The sequence below is a fragment of the Glycine max genome, chromosome 2, assembly GCF_000004515.6.
Source record: "Glycine max cultivar Williams 82 chromosome 2, Glycine_max_v4.0, whole genome shotgun sequence".
In the NCBI taxonomy this organism is placed as follows: Eukaryota; Viridiplantae; Streptophyta; class Magnoliopsida; order Fabales; family Fabaceae; genus Glycine; species Glycine max.
In genome coordinates, this window is record NC_016089.4 from 10835591 (window position 1) to 10848866 (window position 13276).

Sequence of the window (13276 nt, forward strand, 5' to 3'; positions counted from 1 at the left end):
GGATAAAAAAATATTAATGACTAAGTGTTGAACTTGTGCCATTAATATATAATTTGTTTTTTAAAATCTTGAACAGTTCATATATATATAAGGTAATAATATGATATACTATAAATAAAAAAAAATTCTTAAATATAGAAAATTCATATATAGTATATCATATTTTGTAGCGTGCACAATATTTTTATTAATAATTATTTTGAAAATTACATCTAAAGTATTTTTAATTATTTTTGCACTATGAAAATATAAATTTTAATTTGAAGTAGATTTAATTAAAATACATCAATAATATAAAAGGTTTTTTTTACATTATCATTTAATCATAAATTAATATATAATTTGAAATTATTGAATGTTATAATAATTACTTTAAAAATCATTTTAAAGTAATATCTAATTAGTTAACCATATAAAATATTTATGTATATCAATGTATATCATAATTAAATTCTATGAAATGAAATTTTATATATTTTATATTTTGTGTAGTTTTAAAAATAAAAAAGGAAAATAAATACAATTCAATCATATATAATACGGGGAAATCTAACTTATTCAAAAATTTTAAATGAATTATTTTAAAATACAATTAATTGATATTTAAAAATAAAAAAAGATTAAAAAGTAATTAAAAGTAATTTTTAAAAGTATAATGAACTAATGCATTAAAAATTAAACAGACTAAATAATATCAATTTATGCATAAAAGAAGAAGAAAAAGTACTCCATGCTTCAAAATAAATGTTTTATTTTTTCATGTTTGTAAGAGTATAACTCATTTAGTGAAATAAGACTTTTATTGTTGCTGGAGTATTATATATTTATATGTGGATGGGTATAGATGACATGAGTTTCTAAATCAGTTTGGAAGTACCCACCAGCTCATAGTGGATACCGAAAGGTTTCTACAAATGGTGGTCACAAACAACTCAAATGATGGGGTGTACCCACATGGTTAAAGCAAGCTGGGGTCAAAATAATGGAGCAACACAATCCTGTAGCTAGTGTTTTCAGCTTCATGGTAATGCTTTTTGTTCTTAAGGGCACATTTCAGACAAGCTAGTCCCGTGAAGAAGGAGAATATGGTTGAGCCCTAGCTCGTGTATGTTACATTACACATCGATCATTGCCCAATCATCACTGCCTATTGTATGGTTATAGTGCTAATAGTTAGAGTCCTGATATTGAATTATAGTGTGTTTGTATTTTGGTTATACTATTTTTTCAAGTTTCTACGTAACTAAGCGTGAAAGAAAGAAAACGTTAGATTAGTGTTCATCCGGCTTTTAAAGGTGTAAAACTCAATCACATTCTTAGGTTAGTTACGAATTCAATTGAAATGATTAAATTAATTTCTTTTACATCATAAGTCTAATTAATCTAGATTGAGTTAACTATATTTCATTTTCAATGATTCGATTTTTGTGTTATGTTTTTTTGAAAATGAATTGAATTAATTGTTTTTTCTTCAGAATTTTGAGAATTTTTTCTCGTAGATATATTCTAACAAACAAATTAAATGCCCATTGGCATTTTAAATTCATGGAATGTTACTATTATTTTTTGTAATAGATTTATACATGTTTTATAATACAGTTGTGATTTTTAATTTATTTTTTGGATAAATATTTTAAAACTATATAAGTTGCAAATTTAATGACCCGACTCAAATCAACTAATTTTTAATTAGATTGGTTTGTTTCAAATTTATTGAAAATTTAATCCGTTATGAATGTTTTGATTGATTTAAAATCTTAAAAAAGAATAATTATTATAAAAGGGGTAATTCAGCCACTCCTTTTTTCCATAAAAAGAAAATAAAAATAGCTACTCACTTTTTTTCAGTTTTATTTGCCCATCGTTTTGAAGACTGTAAGTTGGAGCACAAAAGCCCATGTACAATCGATTTTTCGCTTTTCTCAAGCCCAACTCAAGAAAGAAGTATTCGGCCCGAGACCATTTGAGTAATGGATTTTAACCTCGTGATAATGAGATTAAGTTACTTCAAAAGATATTAGTATTACTCTCCATTTTCATTTTTTATTTTCTTTTAATTTAAGGTTCTGACAAGCCACTCACTTTTAAGTTTTAACTCTATAACCATTAAATTAAAAGAAAATAGAAATTGAGGACAAGTAACGTTTTCAAAAAAATATTTCACCAGGAACATACATGCGTTTTATGTTTATAAAGTTATAATATTTATAAAATATTTTCACTTCACCATGCACCTTATATTAAGCTTTTTCTTCCGACCCTCTAAAAAACTTACTCCCTGTCCCCAAAATTGGAATGAAAATGAGGACTCATCCTTTTCATTTTTTTTAAATAAGTAAAATTTTATTACATGATAAATAAATTTGTTAATAAAAAATAATAAAACTAAAGGTTTAATTTTTCAATTAAATTTAATTTTTAATTAGTATAAAAATATTTTTTATAATTTATTTATTTTTATTTGTTACAGCCATCGTCGAGCTCTGGGCACTCGATTTGCCAGAAATATAGTCATTGCTTGAACCTTTGTTGTATTTACAACTATGTGACTTTCTTTAATTCTTTAGATTGCAAAGCATCCTTCATAACGCTAACAAAGATGCTATCTCTACCATACAACATGTATCAAAAAATTATACGTATAATATAGGTGTGGCCTGGAATTCTAATGGTGAATTGGTGATGTCTAATGATGGTAAAAATCATTTTATACAACATACCTACATCGATATCTTCACAGGGAAAATATTAAAAATATTTGGTAGGTTGTACGTTTTGCCTCAGTTTGGTCTATAAATCCTATGGTGTGTATAAAAGCTTTCTATGTTGTAATAGGTAACAACACTGAAGAAAGAAAAAAAAGTAACAACACTATATAATATGAGTTCGGATAACTCTTTCTTTATTCGTAAGAATAAAAAATAGTATGAAAAAATTTATAATAATTCATACATTTTATTTTATTTTATTTAATCAATTAAAATAGATTCTCTTAACATTCGGATAACGGCTTGTACCCTCCATTAATATATGTTGATTTGCCGATTAAAAAAAATACATATATAGCCTTATATTATTAAATAATGAATTAATCATTTTATCTTTCCCTAATTTGCAACCTCAAAATTAATTATTGGGCACTAATTGCAACACAACATTTGCCTTCTAAATTAGGACTCTATAATTTGGATTGAATCATAATTCATACCAGATCTGTTACACTTTTTATTTCCAATTTTTTTTTTATGAATTTTACCTCCAACAAAATAATTTGATAAATTTTACTTTAAATTTTTTGAAAAGCTTGTGAGTTGAGTTGACATGACGTGTTAATATATATAGTTGCACTTTTTATTCTATTTTTTTATTTTTTTGGCAATTTATATTCCTAACTTTATCACTTTTTGATGAATTATATCTCAATTTTTTTAGTTTTTGACAAATTTTATGTTAACATGTCATGTTAATTTAATGACAAAGTAAAATTTATAAGTTTTAAAAAAGTTTGAGATAAAATATATCAAACTAATTTTTTAAAGTAAAATTTGTAAAAAAAAGTTAAAAACAAAAAATACAATTAAACATTCATATAATTGGGAAGCACTGGTGAAGTGCAACATGCGGATTTTGTCTTGGACTGTAGCAATATTTTTGGGACACTCTCAGTCGCTAACTCTATGGAGGACTTGTCTTGGTGACTGTTTTATTTTTTTTTACTAATGTAACTCTATGCTTAATTCAAGTCGTTTCACTGTTATTTAAGAGTGTTTGTGAGTCAGTTCGAATGATTTTTTATCAAATTTAAAATCCAAATCAATCAAATATTATCGAATTGGTTTGGTTTAATTTTCATAATTTTTTTTAAAATTCAACCAAACTCATTAATAAACGATTTAGTTTGATTCAGGTCAATATATTACTCATTTAAATCATGATTCATCCAAGTATCAAATACAATTAACACAATATTATTTAATGTTTGAAAGTAGACTAATATAAATTAAAATAAAATATTATTCAATGAGATTTGTTATAATAATCTGAATCATAATTATTTTCTACAAATTAATTTCTTAAAATAAGTTTTGTTGTAACCAGGTGGTTGTAACTATATTTGCTGAAATAAATGAGTAAAATATGATATATTAATATTATAAACATGACAGAAAAATCAATCATGAAAAAAAGGTGAAATAAATAAAAAAATGTACCTGAAAGTAATATTATAAGAAATTTCAACACTAGTAGTCTCAATACATGCAGTTCCAATATTTGGAGTCCCAGTATTTAAAGGCAAAACAAACAACTCTTAAAATTTTGATTAGTTTTTGGTTTTGATTGGATTTATAAATCTAAACCTGTGACCCAACCCACACATAAACGATTTTCATCGGTTCGTCGATTCGGTTCAATTTTGACCAAAATACATAAATGACTCAACCAAAACAGTTTGAATCGATTTGGATCAATTCAAATTCACACCCATACTCGTAAAACTTGTGCTATTATTAATAGTATTGTTTTTAGGTTATAAAAAAAATATTAGAACTGGTATTCTAAATAAGGATTAAAAGTGGAAAAAAAAACTATACATTAATAATAGTATAAAACATTTTCACATTGTCAATATATCTTTGTTAAACTCCTACAATATAGGATAAATAATTATTTTTGTCTATTAATATGTAAAGTAGCGACAAATTTGTTGCCAAAAAATAAAAATTTTAATTTTAATTCTTAAATGTAAAAAAATGTGATAAATTCATCTATTTATTAACTTTCGTTAGTGACTGTTAATGAAATAATTTACGTGATATAAGAATGAAAATATTATAAAAATAATTGTCAATATGACTATCAAATAGATTAAATCAAAATGTCAGTGACTTATCATTGGACTAATTAGTCATATCTTAAATTTTATTTTATTTAAAAATAAAATATAATTTAATCTTTTTTTTTTTTTTATGGTTATAAGTATAATATTACAATAAATATTTAAAAAAATAAGAAAACAAACCTAAGATAAAACACGTAGAAGTAGAAATTAACGAAGATATACTAACAATTATTCAATTAATAACGGTAGGAACTGCTATAAATTTCATTTAAACCAAAAGCTGCCCGTGTGGGTATAGGGACGACCTATCACTTTGATCCTAACCCCATCTTAAAGATGACAGACAGATAAATGTATTAAGCTAATAATTTAATATCGGGTCCAATTATTTATACTTATTTATTAGGGTATCGGTGACCGACGACTGTACCAGCTCATACATATCCTCTATATATAGGGTACCTGGGATTGCTGCTAAGTAAGAACAAGCACAAGGTCTGACTCAAATTTCTTTAATTATATCAGTTTGTCATTTAAAAATGGGAGGGAAGCCATGTTATCATGGATACCGGAAGATTATAAGAAGCTCGTGGCTACCAATGTATGGTGATTCACCGGCACCAAAAGCTCACTTTCGTGTAAAGGTGATGGAAATGTCAGAAATTAAACTAGAGATTAAACTCAAAAGATAATAGAAGCTTATATATGTGTTAAACTTGCAAGATGACATTATTATGATAGTTGTAGAAACATTTAGAATAGCAAGACCAGTATGTGAGAGTATTCAACATCGTAATATTATCATCTTGTAAGTTTAACACATAATTTTTTATTATCTTGAGTTTAAATCGTAATTTCTATGATATTATCATCACTTGTGTATGAGTGAGCTTTCGGTGTCGGTGAATTGCCCTACATTAATGCTAGCTAGGTAGCGGAGGAAGCTTTTCTACACGGTAAGCTCAACTAATTAGATACACAGGGTGCTGATGAATGCATATTTAGATGTGTATGAGAAAAAGTTACGTTAAGTTGCCTGTATAATTTTGATCCAAATTAATAGAGGAGCTTAAAAAGTATGCATATATAGTTTTTGTGAAAAAGATAGGAAAAAAAATTGGAGTATAAGTGAGTTGTAAGAGAGAAGTTAAATGTATGAATATAGTTATTGTGTAATTTCATGTGGTAGCGCCAAACATATGTCTATGTTTTTCATATTTTCAAGTAATTAAATTAGTATTTGACATTATTTTTTCTGACAATAATTTCCTTCAAATTTCATTATTTCTTCATATTGTGTCAATTTCATTCCCACAATTTCATTCACGTCACTGCAAATTTCATTCCCTCTCAATCTCAATGTTCCTTCGTGAGTAATCTTTCACGTTACCGACAGTTTCATGATAAAAATGTATAGAACTATCAATTGCTTACACTGTACTGGTTAATTAAAATCCTCATAAATCTTTGATAACCATTATGTATAATATAATAAATAAGATTTCAATTGGATTTCCTCATGTCTTTATTAAGCAGGAGTTGTTATCTTGAATTAGAGAAATGTTACATTCTTTGTAATATTTTTTATTTGATATTTGATTAAAAATATATTTAACATCTTGAAAACATAATATTTTTTCTTTTTAATTTCTTTGCATTAATATCTTAGAAGAAAGAAATATTAATTTTTTTTTTGGAATTTTTATGATATATTCATAAGCATGCAATAACAAATTAAAATTAATTGAACAAATTACAACAATCTTTCCTTGGAATCTACTCAAATTACATATATGTATTTTTTTCTTTTTTTCACCCCATATAAAAATTCCTAACTTTTGCCTTCCTATTGCACTAGCACTCCCTACACCCCAAGACGGTCATAGCTCTGTTTAATTAATTTATCATGTGACATGTGTATTTTTTTTTTTTCCTAATGTCCTTATCTCATCTTCTTTGTTAAGCCCCTTAAGATTTTTTTTCAGTGAATTGAAAGAAGCATTAGCAACGATTTTGACAGAAATAGAAATGAACAAGATTGTTTTAGAACCTAAAAAATAATATAATTATACTGGTAATTAATTAAAGAAAAAGAAAAAGGAATTAAAGACACAGAACCCTTCCCTCCAACAAGACCCTCTGTCATGGCCAAAGCCACAAGGTGTAGTCTCCACTATCCTCTTGTGATGATAGGCCTCAAAAATGGGCGGAGAGAATGCAAGCGACTGGATGAACAAGGTCTTCGACGATGCCGTCACACGTTGCGGTAGCGGTCAGACTGGACTGGCTAGGGTTTGATTAAACCCTTTATCGAACCCTAAAGGAAAAGTTATCGGTAATTTTTTTTTCATTTATTAAATGTGGTAAATTTTAAATTAATATTTAAATAGAATAAGTCGTAGGACATGATTCTAACGACAAAGTTGTCAAAAATTACACAACTTTTGTTTTTTGTTATTACTGTAAAAAAAAGTAAATGATTTTTTATTTTTTTAAAAATTTTAATGTGAAATTGTAAATTGGTTTATGACTTTCAAGTCTTTTAATTTTTTTAAATATTTTATTTGAAGTGGTAAATCAATTTACGATTTCAAAGTCGTGTAATTTTTTAAAATTAATTTTTAGTGAATTTAAATTAGTTTTATTTAATATTTTTTACTTAATATATTTTTTATATTATTTTATTTAATATTTTCTATATTTTTGTTACTAATGTTAAAAATTATTATTTGTTTTATAAACTAGTAAAATAATAATAACAAAAGAATTAAATTTAAATAAAAAATAAAAGTGTACTACACATTTGTTTAAGAAAAATATTAATAGTGAGATGATGTCTTACAACGAATTCTTTAGGATATATATCAAGGTTTTTCATCTTAATGAACTTGATTTATTGGTGATTGTTCTCTTGTTCTACTGTTTTTTACTCTTTTTGTTCTTGAATGATCACATCTAATTGTACTTTTGTTGTTGTTGAGTAACATCATCACCATCATCATCATCATCATTATCATCATCATTATCGTTGTTATTGTTATTATCATCATTTTCCTCCTCATCATGACCCACGGTAATGATGAATGATAACAAAAGTTTGACGATGATAAATTATATGGAGATGAAAGACTAATAAAAGTGATAAAAAAATCTTTGTGAATGTCTTTCAAACATAAGTTGAGGTAGAAAGAACTTAAAATGAATATTGAGGGACTTGAAATTATTATAAAAAATATATTAAATGAAAAAACATACAAAAATATAAAAAAATATTAAATAAAACTATAAATTAAAACTAATTTAAATTTGATAAAATTAATTTTAAAAAAAATCTATGACTTTGAAATCGTAAATTAATTTACGACTTTAAATAAATATTTTTTAAAAAATAAAAGACTTTGAAGTCATAAACCAATATACGACTTCATATTAAAATTTTTAAACTGAAGTTATTTACTTTTTATGACTTCAGAATAAAAAAAATCAAAGTTGTGTAATTTGTTACGATTTCATCATCAAAAGTTGTAGGATGCCCTACGAATTACCTATATTTGGATATTAATTTAAAATTTATCCACATTTATCAAATTAAAAAAGAATTGCCCCTATTGATAATTTTTCCAATCGTTAGCAGAAACTATTAAAGGAGAAGCTGAAATTTTTTATACTTTAATTATTTAATTAAATATTAATTTAAAATTTATCCACATTTATCAAATTAAAAAAGAATTGCCCCTATTGATAATTTTTCCAATCGTTAGCAGAAACTATTAAAGGAGAAGCTGAATTTTTTTATACTTTAATTATTTAATTGTAAATATCTAGCTTTTAATAAATAATAAATTTTATCAAATTGTTTATTAATTATATACTTAAAATTATTATTTTTTATTTCAAATGATAAAAAAGAAAACAGATATATTAATAACTCGTATTAATTTTTTGTTCAAGTTTTAACAGATTTTTTTGGTTTCACAAACACAGTAACAATAAAATAGATGATAATTTCACTTTAAAAAATAGGACCAAATTCATTAGATACAGTAATAACTAAAAATTATTAAATTTTATATCACTTATACAAAATAAAAATAAACATGTTTATAATATAATATTGGTAATTAGAATATAAATAGATAAATAAGACTTAAAATAATACACAAAGTATAGTTAGCCTACCTAATTAATAACAATTGATAAAAATTTATAGAGATATCATTCTTATTAGATGTATTAATTAGTATATCTCTTTGTGTTTTTTTTTTACAATAATATATCTCTTTGGGTTAGATTTTAATCTAGTGGCAACAAATATTATTAAAAGATTAGTATATTATTAGATTTATTAGTATATAAACATACTTTTTTTTACTCGAAATGGTATTTTTTTAAGCAAAAAAATCGTTGAATAAAATGTCTATAAGAAGCACCAGGAGTGCCCTATCAAAATAAGAATTACAATTAAAATATAAAAAAACCACAAATCATCCAAAGTCCCCTCATTGAAACAAAAGAAAATTTACAAAACAACGTCCCAATTACAACGGCAGTACCGTAACCAATAAATGACTAAAACCAAAATGGTATCAAAAGAAACATTATCCATCCACCACAAAAACTGTTTTATGATGAAAATCTCTAAACATACTGCACTTAACACTTAGCTATCCCCACTTATAATATGGAACTGTTTAATTGTATTTTTATCTTTAAATTTTTAATTTTTTATGATTTTTATCTCAATTTTTTAATTTGGCATATATTTTATTTTCAACTTTTAAAAAATTTGCAAATTTTATTTCAATCATGTTTTCGTTAATAAACCCAAAAATTAGAGGTAAAATTTGTAAACAAATAAAAAAGTTGGAGTAAAGTTTATCAAAAATAAAAAGTTGAGTGTAAAAATTGTAAAAAAACAAAAGTTAAGATAAAATTTGTAAGTTTTTTAAAAGTTGGGAGTAAAATATGTTAAATTAATTTGTTGGGGATAAAAAATTTTAAAAATTAAAAAATTAGTGGTAGAAAATATAATCAATCCTTATTTATACTCAAGTCCTGCAATTTATTAGCATATCAATTTGTTTTTTGGTTTTAAAGTTATTTTGCTCTTGTATATTTAAAATTTGTATTATGTCATGATGTAATGATTATTCATTAAATATAACCAACTAATTAGTTTATTAAAATATTAAATAATCATGAATGAATTATTTCATGATTATCGTTGTTTAGGTATATGTTTTGTTAAACTTTGGTCTTATATTTATAGTAATTATTTTTTATAGATATAATTTCAAAAAAATTAGACTTATTGAAATTATGATAAAGAAAAGGAATAACTAAAATTAAGCTTTTATTGTATTGTATAATATTCGTCGTTAATATAATTTTTAAAGATGTGTAAATTAGTTTATTAAAGTATTATTTTATTAATTACCAAAAATCTAATCAAAGATATTATCTCCGTCCCCATTTAAGACTCTTAATTCAGTTAATAACGTTAAATTTACTAAAAATTTATATTATTTTTCTAAAATCATCCTTGGGACATATTATATCTCTTTTCACTTAATTATTTTTCACCTAATTAATTAAAGTGTTATTGAATTCTTGTTCAATCCTCATAAGAGAAAAAAATAATTTATCTTATTAATTTATAACATTTATTGTAAAATAATTAAGAATATTTTAATTAAAAAATAATTAATAATAACTTGAAAAAGTTTTATAAAATAAGACAAACAAACTGGAAAAAAATTATATTTAACGACAAAAGGTAATATATAGAAACAAAAATATGATAGTAATTCGTAACATCCACATGCATAGTTCACACACATAAATGCACCAACTACTATATTTCAGATTTTGAATGAGAATTTCTAACAATTAATTGTGCTTCCTGTCCCGAAAAGACGAAAATTGATAAATGGTTACTTTTCAGTTTTCACACATAAATACACCAACCACTATATTCAGATTTTCAATGTTCTATTTCTAACAATTAATTCTGCCTCCTGTCCCGAAAAAGAAAAAAAAAGCAGGATAACTCTGCCTACTGCCCAGAAGGGACGATACGTGTCTGTCTCCCGCAAGTATGCGTAATATAATGCTGTGCTCCATAGTCCCCACTTCTGCTTCAACCTGAAATTAAGATATTTTTTTTTATTAAAATAAGTTATTTCGTAAAATTAATTATCAATGTTTTATAAAATTGGTTAAGGATAATTTTTGTTACCTATATGTAAGAGGTGTCATTTTGAGTGACTGACTTATGTTTTGTTAATACCTGAGATGTTATTTTGGTATGCTCTATCCCTTTTTATGAATCAAGAAATTTAGTGTCAGTCAAATTGACTCTAAGAAAAATTGATTTAAAAAAATAAAAGTTGACTTGTGTTTTGAAGATTTCATAGAGTTGGTTTTTCTTTTTTAGAGTAATCTTGATCGATGTTAAATACTTGACTTATTATTATTGACTACACAGGAGTAATTAATGTCTTTTATATTGATAAAATTTCTTAAAAAAATGAGTCAATCAAAGTAATTTCTCATTTTGCATGACAAATGAAAAAACATCACTTAGAGCTCCAAAATTTTAATTGACAAAAATCACTTCGACAGATAAATAGTTCTTTAAAACATCCATACTAGTAAAAAGTTTTGCAAAATTACTCATTTTGATAAAAAAATATGAATTAAGAAAAAAAAATGTTAATTAGTCCTCTTAAGAAACTAAAAGAGAAAAAATATGCGTAAAATTACATTACTAATGAATTTTTTTACATTCTCCTACTATTTTTACATCAAATATTTTTTTTATTTTAATTTCTTAATAATACTGGTTATAAAAAAAAGGATAAATATATAAGTACACTTAATTTTATGTAACTCTCATAGGAAGGAAAAAATAAATAAAAAAAATAAAAATAAAGGTACATTTTCTTTTCTTTGGATTAAAAGAAAATGAAAAGGAAAAAAATTACTTATGAAAACAAAAAAAAAATTATTTTTATTTTCTTTTAATTTCAATTTCAATTTTTTTCTTTCCTCTCCACCCTGTTTTCCTCATTCCAAACATGGGATGAAATAGAAAATCTTGGTTTTAGCCCTGTCTCTACTTATTAACTTATCATACTCTAATGACTTTTACGATTGGGAAGTAAAATAAAAGTTATTTGCGTATAGTCATTTTAATTTTTAATTTTATTAAATCTCTGTTTTAATATCTTTTTATTACTGCCTCTGTTTTAATATCTAACTTTAGAAGACATTATTTACGTTAGTCTTGTTTCAAAATCATTAGAAATTTTGAATCAATTACTCTCATGATAATCTATATCTATGATCCAGATCAATTTGACCATCTAGAAATATGTTGTTTACTTTAGAGTCAAGCCCTAAGTGACATAATTAAACCTACATGGTTGAACCCCACACAAAACAACGTCGTATATGTTGCTTACTTTCAAAGCATTTTGCACTAGCTACAACTCCTCATAATCCCTCTTCTCGCTCTCCCTCTCTAACTCCTTCTTTGTTCTTCCTTCTTAATTGTGGCATTGGCTCCATCTCGAGCCTCACTCTCCAACATTAAGTTCGTTATTCACCAAAACCATACCCTCAAAGATCAACAACCTCGCTAGCTTCTAAAAGCTTTTACATTGGAATATTGGATACTACACTAATTAACCACAACAGCAGCATCATAGTTTCATTCACTAATGTATACTACTTCATTTTGATGAAATTACTTTTCCACCAAATGGTGAAGAGCCATGCATTAGAGGTAGCTAGGCATACGAGTTATGGGTTGTGGGCGACCCATTTAACCACAATTCATGTAGGCTATGAGCATTATAATACGTGATTCATTTAAGCAGGCAGGCCTCAGTTCCATTGTGCTATTTCCACCTCCATGTTCTATAAAAAAAATATCCTCAAAATATTCTTTTAATAGAATCATATTTTCCTTGCAATATACAAAATGCAAAAAAAAAAAAAAACTTGCAACGCAAATACATTTGTGATGTATATTTTGTACAACAAAAATGTATTTCTGTTGTTAGTTTTCTGCATCCTCTATACTACAATGGAAATACAATATCATTGTATAAAACATACAACAAAAACATATTTATGTTGCATTGTCGATCTTCGTCACATTATATTGTGAGGACATATTTTCGTTGACAAAATGAAATCATGATTCTGATGTATTTATGAACCAAAAAATAATGGAATTGTTTTGTTTTGTCCTTTAACAAAATGGAATCACAATTTCATTGGATCTAAATTTGAAAAAACATATGCCTCACTCCACAAACAAAATGATGATCATGCCCCTAAATCCTTATCAAAGCATGAAAGTTGGTTGCTTAATGGGGTGTGATGCAAAATGAGGAAGGGAGAAAGGGTGGGGTGTCATGCAAGATT

The 13276-nt window shown here is 25.3% G+C and overlaps 1 non-coding gene across 1 annotated transcript; it reads left to right on the forward strand.

Moving 5' to 3' along the window:
- The first annotated feature begins 5543 nt into the window (after nt 1-5543).
- Nucleotides 5544-5666, forward strand: MIR4348C (microRNA MIR4348c). The gene has a single exon (NR_126806.1). It is a non-coding gene; the product is annotated as a microRNA MIR4348c (primary transcript).
- The last annotated feature ends 7610 nt before the right edge of the window (nt 5667-13276 follow it).